At 37.3% G+C, this 11011-nt stretch overlaps 1 pseudogene; it reads left to right on the forward strand.

Annotated features, from left to right (window-relative positions):
* Positions 1 to 8921: 8921 nt before the first annotated feature.
* Gm29748 lies at positions 8922 to 9289 on the forward strand (annotated as a pseudogene).
* The last annotated feature ends 1722 nt before the right edge of the window (positions 9290 to 11011 follow it).

The raw sequence follows: 11011 nt of genomic DNA on the forward strand, positions 1-11011 counted from the left end.
TTGGAATTTTGATGGGGATTGCATTGAATCCATAGATTGCTTTCGGCAAGATAGCATGGAAGATATTTTCATCTTCTGAGATCTTCTTAGATTTCTTTCTTCAGAGACTTGAAGTTCTTGTCATACAGATCTTTCACTTCCTTAGAGTCACACCAAGGTATTTCACATTATTTGTGGCTATTGTGAAGAGTAAAGGTGTTATTTGCCTAATTTCTTTCTCAGCCTGTTTATCCTTTGTTTAGAGAAAGGCCACTGATTTGCTTGAGTTAATTTTATATCCAGCTACTGCACTGAAGCTGTTTATCAGGTTTAGGAGTTCTGTGGTGGAATTTTTAGGGTCACTTATATATACTATCATATCAACTGAAAATAGTGATATTTTGACGTCTTCTTTTCCATTTGTATCCCCTTGATCTCCTTTTGTTGTCTAATTGTTCTGGCTAGAACTTCAAGTACTATATTGCCTAGGTAGGGAGAAAGTGGGCAGCCTTGTCTAGTCCCTGATTTTAGTGGGATTGTTTCAAGTGTCTCTCCATTCAGTTTGATGTTGGCTACTGGTTTGCTGTATATTGCTTTTATTATGCTTAGGTATGGGTCTTGAGTTCCTGATATATTCAAGACTTTTATCATGAATGGATGTTGGATTTTGTCAAATGATTTTTCAGCATCTAATGAGAAGATCATGTGGTTTTTGTCTTTGAGTTTCCTTATATTGTGGATTACACTGATGGATTTCTGTATATTAAATCATTCATGCATCCCTCGAACAAACCCTACTTGATCATGATGGATGATCTTTTTGATGTGTTGTTGGATTCCGTTTGCACTAATTTTATTGACTATTTTTGCATCGATATTCATAAAGGAAATTGGTTTGAAGTTCTCTATCTTTGTTGGGTCTTTATGTGGTTTAGGTATCAGAATAATTGTGGCTTCACAGAATGAATTGAGTAGAGTACCTTCTGTTTCTATTTTGTGAAATAGTTTGAGGAGAATTGGAATTAGGTCTTCTTTGAAGTTCTGATAGAACTCTGCACTAAATCCAACTTGTCCTCGGCTTTTCTTGGTTATGAGACTATTAATGAGTGCTTCTATTTCTTTAGAGGATGTGGGACTCTTTAGATCGTTAATTTGATCCTGATTTAACCTTAGTACCTGGTATCTGTCTAGAAAATTCTACATTTCATCCAAGTTTTCCAGTTTTGTTGAGCATAGCCTTTGTAGTAGGATCTGATGATGTTTTGGATTTCCTTGGGTTCTGTTGTTATGTCTCCCCTTTCATTTCTGATTTTGCTACTTTGGATACTGTCTCTTTGCCCTCTGGTTAATCTGGCTATTGGTTTCTCTACCTTGTTGATTTTCTTAAGAACCAGCTCCTAATTTTTTGATTCTTTGTTTAGTTCTTTTTGTTTCTAGTTGGTTGTTTTCAGCCCTGAGTTTGATTATTTCCTGCTGTCTACTCCTCTTGGGTGTATTTGTTTCTGTTTGTTCTAGAGCTTTCAGGTGTGTTGTAAAGCTGCTAGTGTAAGCTCTCTCCAGTTTCTTTTTGGAGACAGTTAGAGCCATGAGTTTTCCTCTAGCCCTGCTTTCATTGTGTCCCATATGTTTGGATATGTTTAACCTGCATTTTCATTAAATTCTAAAAAGTCTTTAATTTCTTTCTTTCTTCCTTGACCAAGTTATCATTGAGTAGAGCATTGTTCAGCTTCCATGTGTATGTGGGTTTTCTGTTGCCTTTTTTTTCTTGGTATTTAAGAACAGCCTTAATCCATAGTGATCTCATAGGAGGTATGGGATTATGTCAATTTTCTTATATCTGTTGAGGTCTGTTTTGTGACAACTATATTGTCAATTTTGGAGAAGGTACCATGCAGTACTGAAAATAAGGTATATCATTTTGATTTAGGATGAAATGTTCTATAGATATCTGTTAAATCCATTTGGTCCAAAACTTCTGTTAGTTTCACTGTGCCTCTGTTTAGTTTGTATTTCCATTGTCTTTCCATTGATGAGAGTGGGGTGTTGAAGTCCCCCACAATCATTGTGTGAGGCTCAATGTGTGTACTTAGCTTTAGTAAAGTTTCTTTTATGATGTGGGTGCCCTTGCATTTGGAGCATAGATACTCAGAATTGAGAGTTCATCTTGGTGAATTTTTTTCTTTGATGAGTATGAAGTGTCCTTTCTTATCTTCTTTGATGACCTTTGGTTGAAAGTTGATAATATCCAATAATAGAATCCCTACTCCAACTTGTTTCTTGGGACCATTTGCTTGGAAAATTTCCCAGCACTTGATTTTGAGGAAGTGTTTGTCTTTGACACTGAGATGTGTTTTCTATATGCAGCAAAATGCTGGGTCCTGTTTACATAATCTGTTAGTCTATGTCTTTTTATTGGGGAATTGGGTCCATTGATGTTAAGACATATTAAAGAATAGTGATTGTTGCTTCCTGTTATTTTAATGCTATTTTTATGTTTGTGTCATTATCTTCTTTTGGGTTTGTTGAAAGAAGATTACTTTCTTGCTTTTTCTAGTGTGTAGCTTCCCTCCTTGTGTTTTGTTTTCCATCTATTATACTTTGTAGGGCTGGATTTGTAGGAAAATGTTGTGTAAATTTGGTTAAGTCATGGAATAAATTGGTTTCTCCATGCATGTTAACTTAGATTTTGCTGGGTAGAGTAGACTGGGTTGGCATTTGTGTTTTCTTATGGTCTATATGAGATCTGCCCAGGATCTTCAAGCTTTCAAAGTCTCTGTTGATAAGTCTGGTATAATTCTGATAGGTTTATCTTTACATGTTACTTGACCTTTTTCCCTTACTGCTTTTAATACTCTTTCTTTGTTCTGTGTATTTGGTGTTTTAATTATTATGTGGTGGAAGGAATTTCTCTTCTGGTCTAATTCATTTGGAGTTCTGTAGGTTTCTTATATGTTCATGGTCATCTCTTTCAATAGTTAGAGAAATTTTCTTCTATAATTTTGTTGAAGATATTTACTAGCCCTTTAAGTTAGGAATCTTCACTCTCTTTATACCTATTATCCTTAGGTTTCATCTTCTCATTGTGTACTGGATTTCCTGAATGTTTTGTGTTAGTTTACCTGTGTTCTCTTGTATTTCTTTAAGGGAGTTATTTATGTCATTCTTAAAGTCCACTGTCATCATCATGGGATGTGTTTTTAAATCACAATCCTGCTTTTTTGGTGTTTTGGGGTAAACAGGGCTCACTGTGGTGGAAGAACTGAGTTCTGGTAATCCAAATAGCCTTGGTTTCTGTTGCTTATTGTAAGACCCCCCTTTCGGGGACCCCCAGGAGAGAGAGAGAAAACCCAAAAGAAACACGAGAATCCTTTCTTGTTGTAAACACATGAGGCAGTTTAATGACAGAGCTCTGTGTGGAAAAGTATCTCACGCAGGAGACAGTGGATTCAACCCCGAGGCTCGAAAACTAGGGGTTTTTATGGGGTAAGGGGATTAGGGGTGTGGAATTCAGCATAGCGACACACTATTGGCTTATTCAAACATTAACAGAAAGATTACATGTCAGCAAAAGGACATCAGGACTTTGTTCCTGTGAGCTGGGGGCTTATCATTGTTCACATAGCAACCAGTTGATGTATGACTTTACCCAGCGTCAAGGGGCAGTAGACAGAGGGGAGGTGGTGTTGACCCAGACAAGATAGCCTTGCCTGCGTCCTTGCATTTTTTCATTTTTACAGTCAAGCTGTTCTTAGGAATATCTTAACACCAGCCCTGTCTGTTCTGTTTTGTTCTCAGCCCCAGGCAGCCTCTAGGCTCACAAACAACCAGCAATTTCTGAGTACTTTACATGACTTACAGGTCTTGAAATTTCATCTTTCTTTCACTTATGTTCTTGAGTTTGTCATTTGCCATCTAGTTATCTCTGTTGTTAGCTGGTCTTACTGTCTCTGACTGTGGCTTGTCCCTCCTGCAAGCCTGTTTGTCAGTACTCCTAGCCAACCAGTTATTTCCTGGAGGAATTTAGATATGGCAAGCTATGGTGCAGGGTTAGCTCTGGGATGTAGACAAAAACCAGAAGAATTTTGTCCCCAGCTGGTCCTTGGTTCCTGTGTCCTGATGGTTCTGGGAGTGTCCCTCTTGGGCCAAGAATTTGAAGAGAAGTGATGGTCTTACCTGTGCTTGCAGATGTATAGGCATTCTTGGGAGTCCAGCTCTCTCCTGGAAGTATGTGTGTATGTAACACTGTGGCACAGAATCAGCTCTGGGCACAGATGGAAATCAGAAGTTTCCTGTCTCAGGCAGCTATTTGTTTCCTGTGTCCTGAGGGTTCCAGCTGGGTTCCTTTGGTGGTCCTACCTGTGTTCACAGGCCTATCAGCACTCCTAGGAGACTATCTATCTGGGTATGGAGCCCTGTGGCAGTGGACCAGTTCCAGACACAGACGCAAACTGGAAAGCTCCCGTTTTGTCAAGAGTTTAAATAAAAAGAAAAATTAAAATGAATCTGGGCACATACACACAACTGATTAATAAAAACTAATTGTTTATAGTTGAAATGAAGCATAAAGTGAATATATCAATGAAAATTAAAGTATATGCACATATGAATGTATTGTGTAAATCTAAGATTGCAAACTTATTGACACACCAGACCAGCCAGAACTAGGTTAATACCTATCCTGTACTCTTATGGAAAGAATGTGTTATACTGAATTGCCTTGGCCCCACCAATCAACATCTAAATACCTAGTTTATTCACGAGCCAAGAGGCAAAGAGCTTCCAACTATCCAAGGGTTTGCATCTAGTTTATTAATTTCCACCTGTGTTAATACCTGATTGTATTGCCAACTATTTTTCCAAGGACTTGTCTGTATGCAGATTCCTCGCCTTATAAAAACTGCTGCAAGGTCATGGGTCTTGTCCCTGAAGCTGATGCAATCCAAAGGGCATATTCAGACATTGTCCTTATGACTTGGCTCTTCAAAAAAACACCTGGATCAAATAGTACCTAATACAAACATCACAATGACGTTTTTTCATCTATATCAAATATCATACCTACAGGCATCAGCTTCTTTGAGCTTTTTATCTCTTTAACCTTTTTGTATCCAACGTCTAATTTTTATTTATAGCATTAATACAAGTCAGAAAGAATTGGTGCGTGATTTTTTTTTTAAATCTTGTCCAGAAGCTAGGTTAGTAGTTAAACTTGGAATGAAAGATTTGTGTTTGCTAGTGACCACCTGTGCTGACTAGTCTTATGTCAATTTGCCACACAAACTAGAGTTAACTGAAAAGAGGGAACTTCAAAATGCCTCCAATAGATCCATCTATAAAGTGTTTTTGTAATTAGTGATTCATGGGAGAGGGCCCAGGTCATGTGGCTCATTCTATCCACTGTCTGGTGCTCCTGAGATCTATAGGAAAACAAGCTGAACAAGCCAAGGGAAACAAGCTAGTCAAAATCATCCCTACATTTCCTCTACTTCAGATCCTGCCTCCAAGTTCCTACATTTTGTGAGTTTCTGTTCTGATTGCCTTCACTGATGCAGAGCAATATGAAAGTGTAAAATAAATAAACCATTTCCTTACCAATTTTCTTTCTGTTCATCATGTATCCCAAAGCAGTAAAAACCCTAACTAAGATACCACCTATGATTCAAATTGAGGCTGCTTGGCAGTGTTGCCAATAAAACCAATTTGCCTTGGTTATTTGTTGCAAAATAATCCACCCCTGTATTGTAGAATGATATAAATTGATTCATATTTTTTCTGGCATAATATGCTATAAAATCAATGTTTCTTTCTCACTTAGAATACACAAATAATTCCCAGGAAAATCATAGTACACACAGAGATATACACACACACAAGGATGCTTTAAAAGTCCATTTGATGTGTCTTAATGAAGTCATTGACCTAATTAAGACTTTTTGTTACATTAAATACATTCATCAAAATCCATAATACATACTCAACACTTTATTGTAAGGAAGGAAAGTAGCAAAATACAAGACAGGCTCATTCAAAGGATTACAAATGAATATAACTTTTATTACACATTAAAACCATTTCACGATTATGAGAATTATTACTCTCAGTGGTTTCTATAATGTTTTCTGGAATATAAACTAAAATATGGAAATGCAAATGGAGAAACTGTGCATTGATTTATTTTCTTTATATTAAACTTAAATCCAAATATCTTCTTTTACTTCAAAACTTACAGTGTCTTTAAGATCCATAGAACTTGGCACATTGTAGATCACCATGTAGAGATACCTTGTATATTCCTTTACATTAATGTCTCTGACTCAAAAATAATAGAGTTGGGATAGTATTGTTGTGTTTCTCACTGTGCAAAAGGAAATCAAATTCATAATTTTCAAACCCTGAGTTAAGAACAGTCACGGTATTGTTGTGTTTCCAACCATGAAATAGAAAATCAAATTCTTAACTATCAAAGTGTGTATTAAAAGCAGTCATCATTTTCTTCCTTGTAGATACAGCTACATTATTGTTTGCAGCAGACTAAATGAAATAAATTTCCTCCTAAAGATTAAAACCATCTATGAATTGAATTACCTATGTCCTAGGATGGTACAAACTTTCCCATAAGAATCAATGAACTCCTCACTCAAAGTTGCAAGTTCGTATTCTTGAAACCCCATTGTATCTGAACTGTATGCTGGTTTCAGGGGTTATAAAAGTAACACGTTATTATCATAGCAAGTGAACCACACTAGCCCTGGAAAGTTCACTAAGTTGCTAGGACCAAGCATGATTTCTCTCATGATAAGAGAGCCTTAAGTCCAAATAGACAGCTATTGGTTACCACAAATATGTGAGTGCCCATTATTGCAGCTTTTTGGATATTTTGCCCTGCTGGTAATTTTTTGTGCTGTTGAAACAGTGGAGCACTATGGATTATTTAACCTCCCTTAAGAGCTTGTTCACTGTTTTCTGAAACCATGGAAGCTAGACTGTAGGAAGTCTTTCAGGTACTATCCAACTCAAATTATCTGAATCCTGTGTCCTAGTTGTGAGGTGTTTTCAACAATACTGTTCCACACTCAGTTTTAGAGAGAAAATTGAGGGGTACACCAACAGTCTATATTTCCTAATTTTATATATTAGGAGTCATTGGTAATAACCAGACAAACACATAAACTCTAGAAATAAAGATATCTGTGAAACTTTTGGAGGGAACCAGAGATTAAAATGGGATACTAGATTTCATTTCAGAAGATAGAAGATAAAAGATAGCATGTGGGAAATTTTACGAAATACAAGTTAAATGTAAAGTCCTTGTGCTCTGATACTGGTTACTCATTCTTAACAGACATGCCAAGCTAAATCCTGATCATAAAACCAAAGAAATTGACACAGCACTTGAGACTCTGTTATAATAGGTTGGCAAATTCCTTGTAAATCTAAGAATAGTGTACAATGAAAATGGCATTTTGAGGGCTGGAGAGATAGCTTAGTGGTTAAGAGCAACAACTGCTCTTCCAAAGGTCCAGAGTTCAATTCCCAGCAATCACATGGTGGCTCACAACCATCTGCAGTATGATCTGATGCCTTCTTCTGGTTTATCTGAAGACAGCTACAGTGTACTCATATACATAAATTAAACAAATAAATCTTTAAAAAGATTTTCTCTCTTTCTTCCTCCATCCTTCTTTCTCTCTCCTTCCTTCCTTCTTTCCTTAAAAAAGAAAAAAGAAAGAAAATGGTATTTTGAAATAAACCAAATATACAAAAATTTCTTAAACATTTCATTCTGAGTACAAAATATCTTATGATTTCAAGGTATTTTTTCATATCCTGCTTCAATTGAATTATTATATTATTCTGTTGTTTGGATTATTGGTTTATTTGGTTATATTTTTTACAAATCTTTCTTATTATGATAATAAACTGTCACATGTGAAACATGTCTATCAAGTATCAAGATTTTTCAATGAAGTCAAGGATAAAAAATATTTTCTTCAACAAATATATGTTGTATAGAAAAATAGTGTTCAGCCAAGATATAGTCTACTGAATGCTCACAAATATGAAAAAAATCAAAGCAAACCAAAATATTCATGTCATCAAAACTGTGAGAAGCACAGAAAAGCAAGGCAACATGGCAATTAGTAAGAAAGGCTGTATAAAATACAGACATGTTGAGTAATACGGTAATAATATGAAAAAAAAGCAAACCGTGCCCCAAAAGTGCTAGACAAAATGTGAGGCTAGGGGCACAAGTTTCCCCTCACCAACTCTTGTCTGGAAATAAAAGTGAAGGAAAATCTCTAGGTGCAAAGACAAAATAGTAGATTATTGACCCACTGAGCAGATGCTGGGATGAGCAAGAATCAGAACTCAGGAGAAACTGCGATCAATCCACTCTTCTGGGAACAGTAGCCACTAAAGCACAAACACCTCTGTCCTAAAAACCCTAAAGACTTGCCCGCTACCCAATGAAAGGAAGAGCCGTTGAGAACCACAGAACCATAGGCGCCTGCAGCAGACGCTGAACTGAACTGAACATATGGAACACCCAGCTCCTGCTAAGACTGAGTGTACAAATGAGTTCCGTGGAAAAACAGGAGTATTTACAAGTATTTACAAAGTATTTACAAACAGTGTTATCTGAAGATAACAGAGGCTAGTGACACAATAGAAACTCAGTCTTTGGAATGTATGGAGGGGAAATTGAAGGACTACTCAATCTTAAAAATATGAAAATGATGGTCGTTCGGGCTGTGCAGCAATGGAGTCATGGTGGGAGTTGAGGTTCTGGGGAACTGCAGAGGCCTGAAAAGAGATTTCAACAGTGACTTTAAACTCCTATAGCTCAGCACAGGACACATCTGATTAATGAACGACTTACCCATTGAGGACCCTTAGATCCTGTGGATAATCCTGTGGACCGATTCATCTGTTTGTAGCTGAGGCTTGGCACCCGCAGCTTTTCCTCTCCTGACATTTTACCAGCCCACAGCTCACTGGGCTCTGGCTCCCCTGAAGCCTTGGGTGACTTCAATATGCTGCAACGGAAACCAACCTGCCTGGAGCTCAAGCTCGGCGACATTGAGGAGCTTGAGAGCATTAGGAAGGAACTGGAAGCCCGTGAGAAGCAGAAGGAAGATGTGGAAGGTTTAGGACCCAGCGATGGAGAAGGAGCTACTGGGCTCAGCAGTGACCCCAAAAGCCGGGAACAAATGATTAATGATTGAATTGGTTATAAATCCCAACTCAAGAACAACAACCGCACATCTCAGTTTGGAAACTTTGAATTTTAGAGATGGATTCTCTTGCATGCCAGATCCCTGGGACGGAATACAATGATGACAGAAGTACCAACCAGATTTAGAGAATTAAGTGTGTGCGACCAAGCAAAATGTTGTCTGTCTCCTGCAGGGAGAGGTGACTTCTGTGTGAAATTATTGCTGTCCAACCTTTCTGATAGGCTGGAAGCCAAATTCTGGCTTGTTCCTGGAAAATTAGACTGCAAAAAGCTTACCTGATTTTTGTTTTTAAAAATAAATATATTTTTGGAAAAAATGTGAGAAGTCCTTAAAGGTAGTAGCACTGCTAATCCCCAGCTCTGACAGGTAACTGCTACAAGTGACATCTTGTCTTTACAAAAAAGACCCCAGACCCAGAACACTTGCAATTGATCCCCTGGACTGACTTAGCTTGTTTATACAGTGTCTGCTGACAGCTGACCCTCCTTAAAGCAACAGAGATCCCAGATGAGTGTGCTCAGGCTGCAATCCAGCACTTGGGAGGCTTACGTAGGAATCTCAAAGAGCTGGAGGCTAGTCTGGGCTACAGAGCAAAATACTGTCTCAAAATGTCAAAAATAAAAACAAACAAAAACCAAACAAACAAAATAATTAAAAAAACAAAAAACAAACAAAAAACCAAAGGAAACCAAGACAAAGATCCCTGCCCTCATAGAGACTGGATTCAAATGATCAAACTGTTAGAATCAAATCCACTTCCAGGAAGGCTTTACACAGGGGGAAGCACAAGCAGCTCTAACAGTGAGAGACATTCTATTCTTCACTTAGGACTTCACTTGCACAGCTCCCATCTGAGAGCTACTCTGGATATTTTAGTATTTTTACCATAAAACCCAGGGACAGAACCACCAGCTGTGGAAGCCAGAACATCTGGAATCAATTTCAAAGAAACTCCTCAGCTGGGATTTAACCAAGATTTTGGATAGTTCCTGAGTAATGTGAATGAGAAGGTAGAGACAGAAGGAGATGTATAGTTCCCGCTTCTGCACTAAATCTTTGCTGATCATGATTCTCCATTGTTATCAAGTCAGTTAAAATTATGAAGCAATTATATGAGTATTAAAATTTTTTTGAGGATCCTGAATGTTTAGATGACAGAAAATAAGATGTCACACCTTAACTTTACAATGTAATCCTTTTATATGAATTCCAGAAAGAAGTGACTGCACATCACACTAGGTGGCCATCAGCAACACCTAAAAAATGTAGGACTTCTTAATTCCTGAGACAGGAAATTGTATGCATTGAGCAGAGGTTAAAGAAAATATGAAACAGCCCATCTAATAAAAGATGGTTTGAGTTAGCTTAAATAAACTAGATATGCAATTGTGTTTGTATTTCTTATTGAAGAAAAAAGGAAAATTGATTTGATAAAGTTTGCCATTGCTCTTCACAAAATGCCACTTCTAAGATGTTTGTATAATTATATCTGAATGATGACAACCCTGGCTGCCTAATACATATTCAGTATTCACTGAAGCTATGAGGAGGAAATAGCAAAACAAGAGATGGTATATGCCAAATAATAATAATAATAAAACTGGAACTGGTTCTGTTTTTTTTTTTTTTTCCCTTATTTGCTTTTGAGGACAGAGGAATAGATGTGTATAGAAAGAAAATGGGATTAGTCTAATCTTTGCAGGTACACATCAAGGACATTAGTCAACACTTTAGGTTACATATCCTTCCAATTACATGCATGGTTGGCATAATAAAACCACAGGAACTCCCAA

The sequence above is a fragment of the Mus musculus genome, chromosome 17 (genome assembly GCF_000001635.26).
Source record: "Mus musculus strain C57BL/6J chromosome 17, GRCm38.p6 C57BL/6J".
Taxonomy (NCBI): domain Eukaryota; kingdom Metazoa; phylum Chordata; class Mammalia; order Rodentia; family Muridae; genus Mus; species Mus musculus.